The sequence below is a fragment of the Solanum stenotomum genome, chromosome 1, assembly GCF_019186545.1.
Source record: "Solanum stenotomum isolate F172 chromosome 1, ASM1918654v1, whole genome shotgun sequence".
NCBI classification, from domain to species: Eukaryota; Viridiplantae; Streptophyta; class Magnoliopsida; order Solanales; family Solanaceae; genus Solanum; species Solanum stenotomum.
The window spans coordinates 35,486,744-35,502,769 of NC_064282.1; the positions used below are offsets into that span (position 1 = coordinate 35,486,744).

The following is a 16,026-nucleotide window of genomic DNA, read 5'->3' on the forward strand; positions in this document are numbered from 1 at the left end:
GAGACAACCCGACTCCTGATCACGATTCCACCTCTAAGTTTGTATATGGATATCCATACTTGTCAATAATCTTATGAGTTAAAACTAGATTGAAACATATATTTACTCAATTGAAACATATTATGGACTTTTACCCAAAAAAGTAAAATAAATATAATATGGACTGAAATTGTCAGCTCTAAACCTACCCAACAATGGATGTGTGACACAATATTATGCTCCATCAACACACACATTGCATAATGAGGAACGCTCACTTAGTCAACAATTGTCTTACATAGTTACAACAAAAAATACTTCTTAACAGGACCTGTGAAAGTTAGTATAGTTTGCATAGTTGTGAGTATGAGGAGTATGATGGCTGCCACAGTTGAAGCTCCTACCCAAGGACTACTAAAATAATTGTGCAACAAATTTGCCTTCATTTTGTTCCATGGTTTTTCACAATGTTCAACTGCTTTTTTGAATTCTTCATTGTAATAGAAGTTGGAATAAACACCGACCCCATTTTTGATTTTGTTGAAGAGGCTAGCCACTTCTTTGTCCACTCCCATCCAATTCTCTATGATTCCTTTCTGGCGAAGCAAATTAACATCTTTTTCTGAGTCGATAAGATGATCCATGAAAGTTACATAATTACTAAAATATGTAGGTAGTACATTAGATGATTGTTGCTCATAAGCAATAAGATTTCGTAAGAAGGTTTCCGTATAACCAAAGACTTCAAAATAGGAAATTTTCATCAATCCATTCTCGAATGTTATATCAAATAAACTCGTGGTATCCCCACCATTGTCTTCTTTATAACAATATCCAACTTTAACTAAGCTAACTCCAGCTTAGGAAAGCTCTGTTGCATTTGGCATTGCCTTTTATCGCGTTATGTCATATTTAGGTTTTTCCACGGAATTCTGGCCATGACATGAAAATATGTGTACTGCATGAAGTAAGTGTTTGATATTTCCTGCATTACAAAATTCTGTCTCTGTAAAGGATGCACGGATCATGTTTGGTAAGTCAACAAAAAAGATAAACGAAACATTTGCCAATAACAACAATTGTAATTCATCATCTTGCTTTGTCATGTGATGAAGATGGTTGAGGACAAAGAAAGGAAGTTGGTTTTCTAGTAACATTAAGTCTCAGAATATTTGATGACATATGTAACCACCAAAATTGAAAACTTCATCTTCTTGTTCTGGACACATTTGACAACGCTCTCGAATAAATTCAACCACAAAACAACCATCAAGCAACAACATTTGACAAAATTCATGACTATCATTACCAAGGTCTTCTATATCGTCGTAACACTTAAGTGCTTTTTCCTTCAATTCCTCCAATTCACTGATGCAAATTTTGTTGGGTTTAGCAAGGTGTGAATGGGAAATGAAAAGAGAAAATGGAAAGAGGAAGAACCAATGAAAGTGGGGGAACTAATTTTGGAGGGAAAATGAAAAGTCATTTTTACCATATTGGTAGAAGAAAGGAAATTGTTGTCCTTATATTAGGAAACACTTCCTTTAGTTCTTAAAGGGTTAAGAAGAAGGTGCCCCTTCGCGCCGTCGTCGTCGCTCGCTTGGCCTCGGCCTCGGATTTGGATTGATTGATAATATTTTTGGACAAAATTTATTTAATCAATTTTGTTAATGATCATTTCTTTTCTCTTATAAATTAATTCAGAATGTTAGTTAAATAACAAAATTAATTTGGCGCAATGGAATTTATTTGAAATTCATGTGCAACGGTAATAACGTTCTAAGGGACCTGTTCCTTCCGAAAAGTCGTTATTTTTCCCAAAAGACACAACGTTCTGGAAAAAATGGGTCTAAACAAAATTGTCTGAATAGACGCATTCCTTGCTGTAAATGGCTATAAATAGAGATGTTTTTTTTCTAGTTTTCTTTACTGAAATTTTTTTCTCTCTGCATTCATTTCATACATAAATAAAATTGTCGATCGACTGAGTCTGTGTGTACTCTTGTTGCTGTTTTTACGTTCGCTGAAGTTATTGAAGTTTGAGGTACCGCTACTTCTTTAACAGGTTAATCCGTTTTATCTTGGGAGGAATTAATCTGCAACCTCGGGTATAGTGAGGGGATTAAATTTCTTAAGGAAACACAGTGATTTCTGTGGACTCGAATTAAAATCATTCTGTCTATTTCATCTATTTCTGTTTCTGTATTTTTGACTAACCCGAATACATGAGATAGCAATCTTAAGAAATTTAAAGTTTCTATATTTGAGGTTTCTGGAGATTAAAACCTTATGATTTTCTACTCTGTTTGAATTTTTAAAATTCATTCGATTAACGATTAAAAGAACATAAAAAATTTATCGTTAAATCAGAAATAGTCTATGTAAGGATTTATTCTTTACTGTTAGTATTTCACATACTAAAATTGTCTGTCATTTGTGACAGAAAAATGACTAATTCAAGTCAAGTAAATGCTGGAACAGTAAGTGCTGCAACAACATCGGTTGCACACAATCGTTCAACTGCTGCCCTAGCACCGGCTGAGAAACCTGCAAAGTTTTCTGGAGTCGACTTCAAGAGATGACAGCAAAAGATATTCTTCTATCTGACTACGTTGAGTCTGCAGAGGTTCATTAATGAGAACGTTCCTGTTATGTCGGATGAAACTCCGCCTGAAGAACGATTCTTGGTAACAGAGGCATGGACACATTCTGATTTTTTGTGTAAAAATTATATTCTAAGTGGCTTACAGGATGATCTGTACAATGTGTACAGTAATGTCAAAACCTCAAAAGAACTCTGGGATGCTTTAGAAAAGAAGTACAAAACAGAGGATGCCGGAATGAAGAAGTTCATTGTGGCAAAGTTTCTGGACTATAAGATGATAGACAGTAAGACCGTCGTCACCCAAGTTCAAGAATTGCAGGTCACAATCCATGATCTCTTTGCTGAAGGTAAAAAATTATTTAATACCTATGTTAAAAATAATAAGTCTATTCTTAATACTCACATAATTTTTAATGTAGGATTGACTGTGAATGATGTTTTTCAAGTGACTGCCATTATTGAGAAGTTACCTCTATTATGGAAGGACTTTAAAAACTACTTGAAACATTAACGCAAGGAGATGACTGTTGAAGATCTCATGGTAAGGCTGAGAATCGAAGAGGACAACAAGGCCTCAGAAAAGAGGTCACGTGGTGATTCAACAATATCTGGAGTAAATATTGTTGAAGAAGATCCCACAAAATCAAAGAAAAGAAAGAAAACATCTGGTCCAAAGAGCAATCCTCCTAAGAAGAAATTCAATGGAAGCTGCTTCAACTATGACAAATGTGGTCATAAGGCTACTGAATGTAGGGGTTCTAAGAAGGACAAGAAGAAGGATCAAGCAAATTTGGCTGAATCCAAATGAGAGATGGATGATCTTTGTGCAATGCTTTCAGAATGCAACTTGGTTGGAAATCCAAGAGAATGGTGGATAGATTCTTGTGCCTCATGTCATGTTTGTGCCAACAAAGAATTATTTTCATCATATACTCCAGTACCTACAGACGAGAAGTTGTTTATGGCAAACTTAGCTGTTGCAAAGGTGGAAGGAACTGACAAGATTCTCCTAAAGATGACATCATGCAAGGTGGTGACTTTGAACAGAGTCTCGTATATTCCGGAATTGCGAAAGAACTTAGTTTCTATACCAGTTCTGACTAAGAATGGATTCAAATGTGTATTTGTTTCTAATAAAGTTGTAGTAAGTAAGAATGAGATGTATGTAGGAAAAGGTTACCTCACTGAGGGCCTTTTTAAACTCAATGTAATTGCAGTTGATATGAAAAAAGATTCTGCTTCTTCTTACTTGCTTGAGTCTAAATGTTTATGGCATGAACGTTTGGGACACGTTAATAACAAAACCTTGCGAAACTGATTAACTTAAATGTTTTGCCTAAATTCACTACAAGAAAATGCACTTAAAGCTACAAAATACATTATAGCTAAATCTGAAATTTTCCATGGCTAAACGCTTTAGCCTTAAAATGTTTTTTCGTAGCATCTGTGGCAAGATGTAGGGTGGCTAAAAGTTAGCTACAGACTTTACATGGTATGTGGCTAAGGACTAATACTTATAGCTACTAAAAAATTGTGTTGTAGCTATAATAGTAAAAAGTTCTTGTTACAGAAGATATACTTATAGCAAATATGTTTACTCTTTTGCCACAATAATTAAATCTTTAGCAATTTTTATATTGTAGAGACAATATATTCTATTGTGGCTAATGTCTTGATTTATTTGCTATGAAAACTTAAAATTTGTGGCTATTTTATATTTTTTATCTTGTGGCAATGATACTTGTATTTAGCTACAAATTAGAAAATTTATAGCTATAAAATTAAAATATTCGCTACAAATATTCTTTCACAAAGCTAAGAATTCAAACTTTTGCCATGACATACAAAAATTGTAGCTAATTTTTAAAAAATTTCTATGAAAAGTGAAAATGTATCGCCCTATTTTTTATAATTACATACAGATTTAGTCATAACTACAATAATCATTGCTACAAATTGAAGAATACTGTAATAAACATTATTAATCACAAGAATTTTTATAATGTAGCTAAAATTAGATCTCAATAATTTTATTACATTTTTGAGGTTCTAAAATAATTCTCAAGTTACATACAATTGCATTTTACAATTTTGAGAATAGTCATAATATACAATTCTGATAAGACATCATCTTGTTTGAGTCCAAAGCAGCATAGTCTTCTCCTATCTCTCCTTTAATCTTCAATTGCACCTTAGCTTGATCAACATCGATCCCAATTTATCATTTATATGCTCTTATTCCATAAATATACCTATCAATAATGGTAAATATTTTAGCACGAAAAAAATTATGATTTAGAATTTCAATAAGAAAAAAATATATGTTTATGATAAAAAAAATTTGCAAACATGTTTAGCAAATAAAAAACAAAAAAACAAAACACAAAGTAAGCAAAGAAGTAAGCAAATCCGTAACTTTTAAACTTCTTAAAACCTGTAGATATAGATCTCAAATTTATTTTACATTAATAAAAATATACAATCCATTATAATACCCATCGATTCAAGCTATGAAAACAATCTCTTGCAAAAATATAGAGTATAATTGTGTATGAAAAATTATTTGTGTTTCAATCTTTTCTTGAACCTTTAAATAATAGAAAATTTAGGATATACAACTGAGTAAAACAAAAATACAAAACTCATATCATAAAAACTTATCTCATTTGCTTGGAGAATGCTAGGTAAAACCTAGAAAAGAAAAATTAACAAAACATTAGAAATAAAAATTGAACAAAAGACTTAATTGGATAAAAAAGGGTGAGGGGAGGGGCGGACAAGAAGGATATGGGAAGAGGGGAAAGGATATGTAGGTTTTTGTTAATTGGGTTTTAAAATATTGGGGGGAACTTTTGATCTTTTGCATTTTTTAATTTTTGGGGGAAGATTTTTGGGATCTAAATGAGGAAGGGGGAGGGAGAAGGTACGGTGGGAGAGTTATTTTAGGTTAATATTTAAGTTTTATTTTTATAGTTATTATCTCTAATTATTATATGTATAATGATTTTTGCTTCTTTTAAAATTAACAAATACAACATTTGTTATATATATAACAAAAAATACAACAATTGGTATATAAAATTAACAATTGTTATACATAATAACAAAGAAAATTATCTCATGAAAATAACAATAATTAATAATATTAACAACAATAAAAACAAATATATACTTTACTTTAAGTTAATGGGAAAGGTCAATTATTTATATGAATAAATATTATTCTAAAATATATATATTCTTTGGTCCTTTATTAGTTTTGTTATCTATTCTCCTTTTCAAAATAAAATTTAAATTTATACTCCTTATGTCGCATATTAGTTGTCCAATAATAACATATTTAGTGAAATCTCCTAAGTGAGGTCTAAGAAGAATAGAGTGTACCTAGACGTTACCACTATCTCGTGGAGGCAGATAGACCATCACCTCATATTAGTTGTTCATATTCATAAAAATATTTGTCCCAAATTACTTGTCAATTTATGAAATCAAGTTAAAATTAATTATATTTTTTTTATTTCCCTTGCAATTAATTATTTTCTCTTCAAATCTCATAGTACTATACTGAGTATGTAATATAATTTTATATATTTTTTATTTTATATGAATTTAAAATGATATATGCATTATAACATCAAGTAAAAAATAGAATATTTTAAAATAAAATAAAAATATTAAAATCGGAAAATATATTTAATCTATTTATATAGAATTGGAGAAGCAAAACAATATTGTGATGGGAAGTGTCAATTACCGTATAATTCAAGTTTGAAAATTATTTTAAGATGGAATTTTCTAAATAAAATAAGAAACTCAACTCAATTTTTTTAAATCAACCATGTGAATTCAATTTCAAGTCAAATTGTTCAACTATAGTGAAACTATACTTCCATATTGGTTGGTTATTCCAATTTGAAATTTAATGGAGATGTGAATTTTAGATTGTAGTTTTATAGTTTTAATTGAAAATACAAAAATTATATGGATTAGGAAGTTAAGATTAAAATAAGAAATTCAAAAATTAAAAAAATTGTCAATAACAGAAAATTAAAAAAAGAATTGAATGTCAATACCACTTATTTGATTATTAATTATATTCGTATACGTGCCCGCGCGTTGCGCAGTTAATTGATAAATGTAATCATAAATATTAATTTATTGATAGTTTAAAATTTTAACTTATTATAAGATAATATCGTAAAGTTTATTTGAGAATGTTAACATTTAACATCTTGATGTGTTATCATAGAATATTTATGTCAATAAATCAATATATAAGCTTAGTTCATTAGTTAAATTTAAAAATAATAGTCTTATATCATTATTTAATTTATCTAAAATGATAAATAATATCACTCTATACATATTATCTTCTTGTTAAAATAATAAATACATAAGAAAATTTAATAGTTAGATTTAAATAAAATATAATTTTTTAGTTTTTACTTTTTTTTTTTTAAAAAAAAAACTGATTTTTTAAAACAAATTAATTGAGAAATTTTGTGGTGCTGACATGTGACACTTTTTACTTCAATTATATATAGATAGATTCAATAAACAATTCATTTATATATCCATATTCCAGAATAATTCATATTGCATATTTCAATAAATATGACATTATTTAATGATTTGTAAATTGATTATACATATTTTTTTTATATAAAAAAAGTACAATTACATCAAATTAATTAGACGTAACTTCTATTTATTGATTTATTTTTTTATAACTTCTATTTATTGAAATTATACTTAAAACTGAAAAATTAAGATCTTGTTAAATTGAATTGATAGAATGATTAACATCTTTAATTAATCTAGCTCGATAAATGTATTGTTCGATAGAAGAGGCCCGAGTCGTATAACATGAATTCTCAACATAAGATAAAGCACCTCAAGGCTTACGTTTCACCTTGTATCAGATAATACGTATCACCTCAATTTTACACACATGGATATATCATTTTGCCATGACAAATAATTATAACCATTAAGGTAATTATTGCAACAATTTTGTGCTACTCGAAACATAATATTTTATTTTAAATTACTTCTCATGGATAGAAGGTGACTATTGCTTCAAGAAGTTTCAACATGATCATGAAAAAACATAATAATTAACTATAAAATTTTATTATAGCAAGAAATTTATGGTTATATTTTTAATATGTCATAGCTTTTATAACTTGAAAAAAACATTTAGCCTCAAATTTTTGTTTAAATAATTTTGTGTGGCTGAAAGGTTATTATTACTATGATAAATTTAAACTCGTGGCAAAAATTATTTATTAGCTACGAAATTTTGTTATAGAAGAAAGTCTATGGCTATTTCATTTAATTATTGCCACAATATTTTATAACTTAAAGCTAAATTTTAGCTACAAATATTTCTTCAAATAAGTTATTGTGGATAAAAGGTTATTATTACCACGGTAAATTTAAATTTGTGGCAAAAAATTATAATTAGTTACGAAATTTTTCGGTAGCAAAAATTCTATGGCTATTTCATTTATCTATTGTCACATCTATTTATAACTTGAAGCAAAATTATTTATTTTGCTATAATATTTTATTTCAAATAACGTATTATGGCTAAAGAGTTACTATTGTTACAATTATTTTTATTGCGTAGCAAAAAAGTTATAATTAGCTACACAATTTTATTGTAGCAATAAAATTGTAGCTATTTAGATAATTATTGCCACTATTGTTAGCAATTATAGTAAATACAAGGATTTAGCTTTGTCAACTTAATTTTCGTGGCTAAGTAATTTGACAAATTTTTAGATAGCCACGAAATTTAAATTTTTATGGCTATTATTAGATAACAGCTACAATTTTCAAATTCATAGCTTAGATTTTGTAGCAAAAAGTATACTTTCTTGTAGTGATTGAATGCAATAAATCAAAATGTCAAGTTTGCGTTGAATCTAAGTATGCTAAGCATACTTATAAATCTGTTGCAAGGAATTCATATCCCTTAGAACTGATTCACACTGACATTTGTGACATGAAGTCAACACCAACACGTGGTGAAAAAAAGTATTTCATAACTTTTATTAATGATTGCACTAAATATTGTTATGTCTATTTGCTAAATGGTAAGGATGAAGCAATAGATGCATTTAGGCAGTATAAACTGAAGTTGAAAATCAGTTGGATAGAAGGATCAAAACGATCAGAAGTGATAGAGGTGGAGAATATGAATCTCCATTTGCAGAAATATATTTGGAAAATGGAATAATCCATCAAACTACTGCTCATTACTCTCCACAATCTAATGAAATTGCATAAAGGAAAAACCGAACTTTAAAGGAAATGATGAATGCCTTACTTATAAGTTCAGGTTTACCACAAAACTTGTGGGGGGGAAGCTATCCTTACAGCAAATTGAATACTCAATAGAGTGCCTCACACGATGACACATGTTATTCCATATGAGAAATGAAAAGCTAGAAAACCCAACTTGAAATATTTCAAAGTGTGGGAGTGTCTTGCCAAGGTCTAGGTTCCTATACCTAAGAGGGTGAAAATAGGGCCTAAGACTGTAGATTGTGTATTCATTGGATATGCCACAAATAGTAAGGCATATCGATTTTGGTTCATAAGTCCGAACATTCGGATATTCATGATAATACGATAATGGAATCAAATAATGCTGAATTTTTTGAACATATCTATCCGTATAAAACTAGACTTTAGTCATTTAGTGGGGGGTCTAAACAACCTCGAGAAGAACCAAAAGAGAATGAAACCAATGAAGAGAGTCCAAGGCGCAGTAAACGTCAAAGGACAACTACTTCATTTGGATATGATTTTGTAACATTCCTTCTTGAAAGTGAGCCTCAAACATTCAAGGAAGTGATGTTGTCTAGCGACTCAACCTCTTGGAAGGAGGTTGTCAATAGTGAGATTGAAACAATCTTAAGCAATCATACCTGGGAGTTGGTTGATCTTCCTCTAGGGAGCAAACCCTTGAGTTCAAAGTGGATCTTCAAAAAGAAGATGAAAGATGATGGAACTATTGACAAATATAAAGCAAGACTTGTTGTCAAAGGCTTTAGACAGAAAGAAGGTCTTGATTATTTTGACACATACTCGCCAGTGACTAGGATTACATCAATTCGGATGTTAATTGCCCTAGCTGCAGTATACGGTCTTGAAATCCATCAAATGGATGTGAAAACCACTTTCTTAAATGAAGAGCTGGAGGAAAAGATCTACATGGAACAGCCTGAGGGCTTCGTAGTTCCCGACAAAGAAAAGAAAGTATGCAAACTTGTTAAGTCACTTTATGGACTAAACAAGCACCGAAACAATGGCATGCAAAGTTTGATCAAACCATGCTGTCAAATGGATTTAAGATCAATGAGTGTGATAAATGTGTTTACATTAAAGACACTACGGATTAGCAAGTCATTGTATGCCTATATGTGGATGACATGTTGATAATGAGCAAGGACATTGCCAATATAAAAGCTACTAAACGTATGCTTGCAAGTAAGTTTGATATGAAAGATCTAGGAGTAGTCGATTTGATATTGGGAATAAAGATTCACAAAACTCCTAACGATCTAGCATTGTCTCAATCTCATTATATTCAAAAGGTACTTGAAAAGTTCAAGTATTTGAATTTCAAAAAGGCAAAGACCCCATAACCTGCACTATAAGTAAACTGAGTCGATACACAAGTAATTCCAGTCAAAATCATTGGTTGGCAATGAAGAGAGTTTTGGGGGTACTTAGAAGACACTCAAAACTATGCTTTGCATTACAACAAATAATATCTAGCAGTTCTTGAAGGATATAGTGATGCAAATTGGATTACTGGGTCAACTGAAACAAAATCCACGAATGAATATGTTTTCACTATTGGTGGAGGAGCAATATCTTGGAAATCATCCAAACAAACATGTATAGCTCGCTCTACAATGGAGTCAGAATTCATTGCCTTAAACAAGGCAGGTGAAGAAGCTGAATGGCTCCGGAATTTCTTAGAAGATATTCCGTTTTGGCCCAAACCAATGGCCCCTATATGCATACACTGCGATAGTCAAGCTGCATTAGGAAGGGCTAGAAGCGTTATGTATAACGGGAAGTCTCGTCACATAACACGAAGACATAACTCTGTTAGATAACCACTGTCTAGTGGAATTATCACAATTGACTATGTAAAGTCAAAGGATAATGTGCCGGATCTACTTACAAAAGGCTTAACTAGAGAGGGAGTTGAGAGATTATCGACGAGAATAGGACTATGGTCGAGAACAAGTCATCGTGGCGGTAACTCTACCTAGAAGACTGGAGATCCCAAGATCTAGGTTCAAGGAGATCAAACAAAGTCATAGATGACGGCTTCAGATTTGGATTTGGCAAATGATGTGATTGATTGATAATATTTTTGGACAAAATTTATTTAATCAATCTTGTTAATTCATTTCTTTTCTCTTATAAATTAATTTAAAATGTTAGTTAAATAACATAATTAATTTGGCGCAACGAAATTTATTTGAAATTCATGTGCAACGGTAATAACGTTCTGAAGGGACTTGTTCCTTCCGAAAAGTCGTTATTTTTCCCAAAAGACACAATGTTCTGGAAAAAACGGGTCCGAACAGACGCATTCCTTGCTGTAAATTGCTATAAATAGTGATGTTTTTTTCGGTTTTCTTTACTGAAAATTTTTCCTCTCTGCATTCATTTTCTTACATAAACAAAATTGTCGATCGACTGAGTCTGTGTGTACTCTTGTTGCTGTTCTTACGTTCGCTGAAGTTATTGAAGTTTGAGGTACCACTACTTCTTTAACAGGTTAATTCGTTTTATCTTGGGAGGAATTAATCTGCAACCTCGGGTACAGTGAGGGGATTAAATTTCTTAAGGAAACACAGTGATTTCTGTGGACTCGGATTAAAATAATTCTGTCTATTTCATCTATTTTCTGTTTCTGTATTTTTGACTAACCTGAATACAGGAGATAACAAATTTCCATATCAAGCGCCTCATTTCGTTGAAGAAACCGTCGTAGGTACAATAGTTTGTACTTTTCCATTGGATGAAGTTGAGGATTTTTCTTATGGTAAGGACCTATAGAGACCATCTTTGGTGTATAAGCAGCTGGATTTGATTCGCATAGCCCCATATTTATTTTGAATATGGTACACATTTTAATAGATGAATTGTCTAAATCCCTATACATTTCATCAACTCTTTCCTTTATGTCGATTAAATGATTCACTTTCCTCCCTTCTTCTATCTGTAACGGAAGAGTAGGAAATTTTAAAATGTTTATTAGAAGCACTATGCAATAAGCAAGCAATTGCATTATTTTGCTTGGGGAAAAAGGACAAAAATATCCTTCAACATTGTGATCTAGTAGGAAATTTTAAAATGTTTATTAGAAGCACTATGCAATAAGCAAGCAATTACATTATTTTGCTTGGGGAAAAAGGACAAAATATCCTTCAACATTGTGATCTAGTAAAAAAAAGTGATGCATATTTACCCTTTTTGTTAATAAGATGAATTTAAGAAAAAAAAAAATACAAAATTGTTTTTTTTTTTAAATCTCAAAAGTATCACATGACTTTAAAATATTACCATACAATTTTGTTTACCCTTCCAGACCCGACTCAAAATAAAAAAATTCAAAAGGTATAAAGCCATGGTTAGGGAATGTGTTAGGACCACGAGGTATACTTAAAATTATAAGAAAGGAAAATTTGTTTCCAAAATTCTACAATCTCTTGAAATTCATGGATGTAGCAAAAGATTATATATTTAAGGAAAAAAGGACAAATATACCTCTGAACTATTGTAAATGATATGCAAATATCCTCCTCTATACATTAAGGACATTGGTGCCCCTGCCATTTAAAAACTAGAGCATATATACCCTTTATAATAATGAATATACACATGTTATAATCCTATCCACCGATCTGACAATTATTAAATATCGGATCGCCGAATAAAATTATGCCACGTGTCCCTATATAGTCTTCAGTTAGAGTGAAAGGCATATATACTCTAGTTTTTGGATGACAGGGGCACCAATGTCCCAAAAATATGACGGAGGATATCTGCATATCATTTACGATAATTCTGAGATATATTTGTTCTTTTTCCCTATATTTAATTTCCAAATGAAAAATGGGCTAGTGAAATCTAAATTTTTTTTATATAGTTGAGAGAGACCTCATCTTTTTTAGTTTGACGGAAGCAATGGAATTTGGTCATCTATTGGGGTAATCTCAATGGAGTGTGTCATCCTTCTTTCTTCAACTCTAATTCCTACAAAAGACAGTTTTTTTTTTTTTTTTAAAAATCCAATTCATTACAAAGAAAAGACAAAGCAAAAAGGGAAATTAATTCTAATTATGAAAAGAACCCAATATACATGTCTTGTCATAACCTGTTAGAAAAATAAACTAATTTTTTTTATCAGAAAGGAATATATACACAATTAATATATATGTATAAAGTACATACATAAAGTCACATTAGGTAGCAAATTAAGGGATCGTTTGGTACAAAGATTAATAACGCAGGGATTAGTAACGCAGAAATTAGTAGTGCAGGGATTAGTAATGCAAAGTTTATTTTTATGAGTGTTTGATTCATTATTTCCCACCTCATCTTGTGTTTGGATTAAAACTCTATAAAAAGCTTCTTTCCAATTATACCCTTGAATTATTAGGTAATTGGGTCAAGGTAGATAATTGTTGGATCAAATTATTTTTTTATGGCCTTCTAAGAAGCTATGAGAAGAACAATTTTGTTGTCATGTTTGCTATTTTTTTCACTTGAATTATTTGAGGATAAATAATTGTCATCTTAACAAATTGATCACTCACAAAATGTCATTTTTCAATTTAAAAAAGATAAACCATCTACTTTTAAAATCGAAAGACAGTTAACAATGGTAAAATTGAATAAACCATCTACATTTACACATAAAAATTGCAAGTTGTAGTTTTAATATGTATGTATGTTTAAAATTTTCAAAATAGAAATAATTAGAAAACCACACAAAAAAAAATAAAAAATATATATATATATATATGTAATACATTCGATTAAGATCACAAATGTCATGTACAAATAAACAACTTACATTTCAAATTTGTGTTGATTTGTATTGGATTTTTTTAGTAACAAACAACTCTCTCTAAATAATTTGTAAGCTAATTTATTTAAATAAATTTACTAGTACAAATATAAATCATAAAATCAAGAAAATAAACAAAATAATTAAAATGATTTGAGGGATATTTTTGTCTTTACATGGACTTATTCCATGGTATTATATCCTATGTATTACTAGCAGAGGCGTATCCATGAGGGGGTCCCGGGTTCATGTGAACCCATGCTCCCCTCCTGAAATCATATATAATAGTGTTATATTTTTTTAAAATATTTAAATATAGATATGTGAACCCACACTTGAAGTATTATACCGTGCGATTATGTTGGGTGCACCTCTCTAAGTGAGGTTAGAAATTTGAATCTTTTAGTTATCTTGTTTTATTTTCCTTTTTAAAATTGGGTAATGTCTCTAAGTGGTTTGGATAGGTAAAAATAGCTTTGGACCTATGATTTTAAAATTTTAATTATTTTTAGTGATAAGAACCTAAATGTTAAATCGGTCAAATTTATATCTTAGATCCACCTTTTTGTAATAGTGCACCCATCATCTCAAAATCCTGGATACGCCTCTGATTACTAGTACCTCCAAATGGAAGGTATTAGTAATACATCCTATAATACCATGTAGGAGGTATAACTAATCCATGAATTAATTATACATAGGCCCAAATTTCTACCAAACATAATACTAAATAATACCTTACCTAATACATGGACTATTTCTTCTAATGCGGCCTACCAAACGAGCCCTAAGAGTACGTACATACATAAAGGGTGCATGTGTTAAAGCAATGGTGGGATAATGTATAAAACATTTAAAAATAATTACCTCTTTGAATTGTCTGTTTATAAATTTAAAAAGCTAAGGTGGAGTTTCCTTGAGTTTCTTTTCTGCTCAACTTCTCTAGAAGGTGAAGGATGAGAGATGGAGAATATAAAATTATATATGAGTATTATATATAGATTTTCCACAGTATGATTGCAGATCTGCCTATATTATTAATATGAAATAATGTACATTTTGAGAAAAGTGTCAGAATAAATAAAGCATTAGTATCATAGAATAAAAGTATAATACATAAATATCCTTTTTAATTTGACCTTAGTTGTTATTTACGTCTTCTAATTTTGGGTGTATATAAGTAGACATTTAAAATTATATAGAGTTGAATAAGTAAACACACACATCCTACGAGGCGATTCACATCCTACGTGACGTACTATATATGTCACATAGAATCGGACATGTGTATCTACTTGTCCACACCTAAATAAAGCTTCAGTATAATAGAATAAATTAGTCTTTCTATCTTATCACATATGATAGGCCAAGAATCGTCCAAAGTTATAGTAGAAAGGAGTCATTCATGACAACTTTAATTTGGTGTTCCATATACAGTGCTTTATCATCTGATAATAGTAGAATTTATTCTTCTCCCTGTACTTACAAGCAGCCAAAGATTTTCATTTCTCCCAACAAACAATATAATGAATGGTTTGTAGTAGAAGTGTGTGAACACTGTTTCTCCTCTATTCCAATTTATATGATTCACTTTTCTTTTTAATTAGTTTAAAAAAGGATATATTTATATATTAAGTTATAATTTGCCTTTAAAATATTCATTTTATGCTTAGTAAAATGATTTATAGTCACACAAACATTTATTACTTATTTTAGACCACAAATTTCAATCGTCTTTTTTTCTTTCTTAAACTTTGTGTCAAGTCAAACTAACTCATATAAAATGAGATGAATGGAGTATTAGACTTCATATCCCACCAATTTTGCAAGTATAGTCTTAAAAATTATGTAATACATGTTATTTTTAATACAATCAATCAAACAATCAGTTAAATATAATACCAGGATAACTAATTTCAGCATCAATAAATATCACCCTGAGTGCTAAAAACCACACTGTGGTTGGATGGTGGTGTTCACACCGTCACACTTTGCCACATGTGATCCACAGAACTTTTTTTTTCTCGTGTCATTTTTATTTATGTTTTTCTTTCATCCTTTTGCGATTTTTCATCTACCCCTACTTCTCTCTATGCTATATTAGGCCTCGGGGCATGGTGAGGATCATATCACCCCGCAAAATTTAAGTGTTTTTGTAAAACAAGTCGACAAATTCAGGAGGAAATTTATGTATTATCCCATTTCATTAAAGATAGAACACATTCTATAATCCATCAATACAACTTGGACCAATATTAATCCCATAAAAACACATATAATTATATATATAGGCTTAAAAAAGGCTTATGAAAGCTAGGATAAAAGAAAGGAA

General features: G+C 30.4%; 1 pseudogene; it reads right to left on the reverse strand.

Annotated features, from left to right (window-relative positions):
• Window positions 1–275: 275 nt before the first annotated feature.
• Window positions 276–12,868, reverse strand: LOC125878374 (putative UPF0481 protein At3g02645; annotated as a pseudogene).
• Window positions 12,869–16,026: the final 3,158 nt, after the last annotated feature.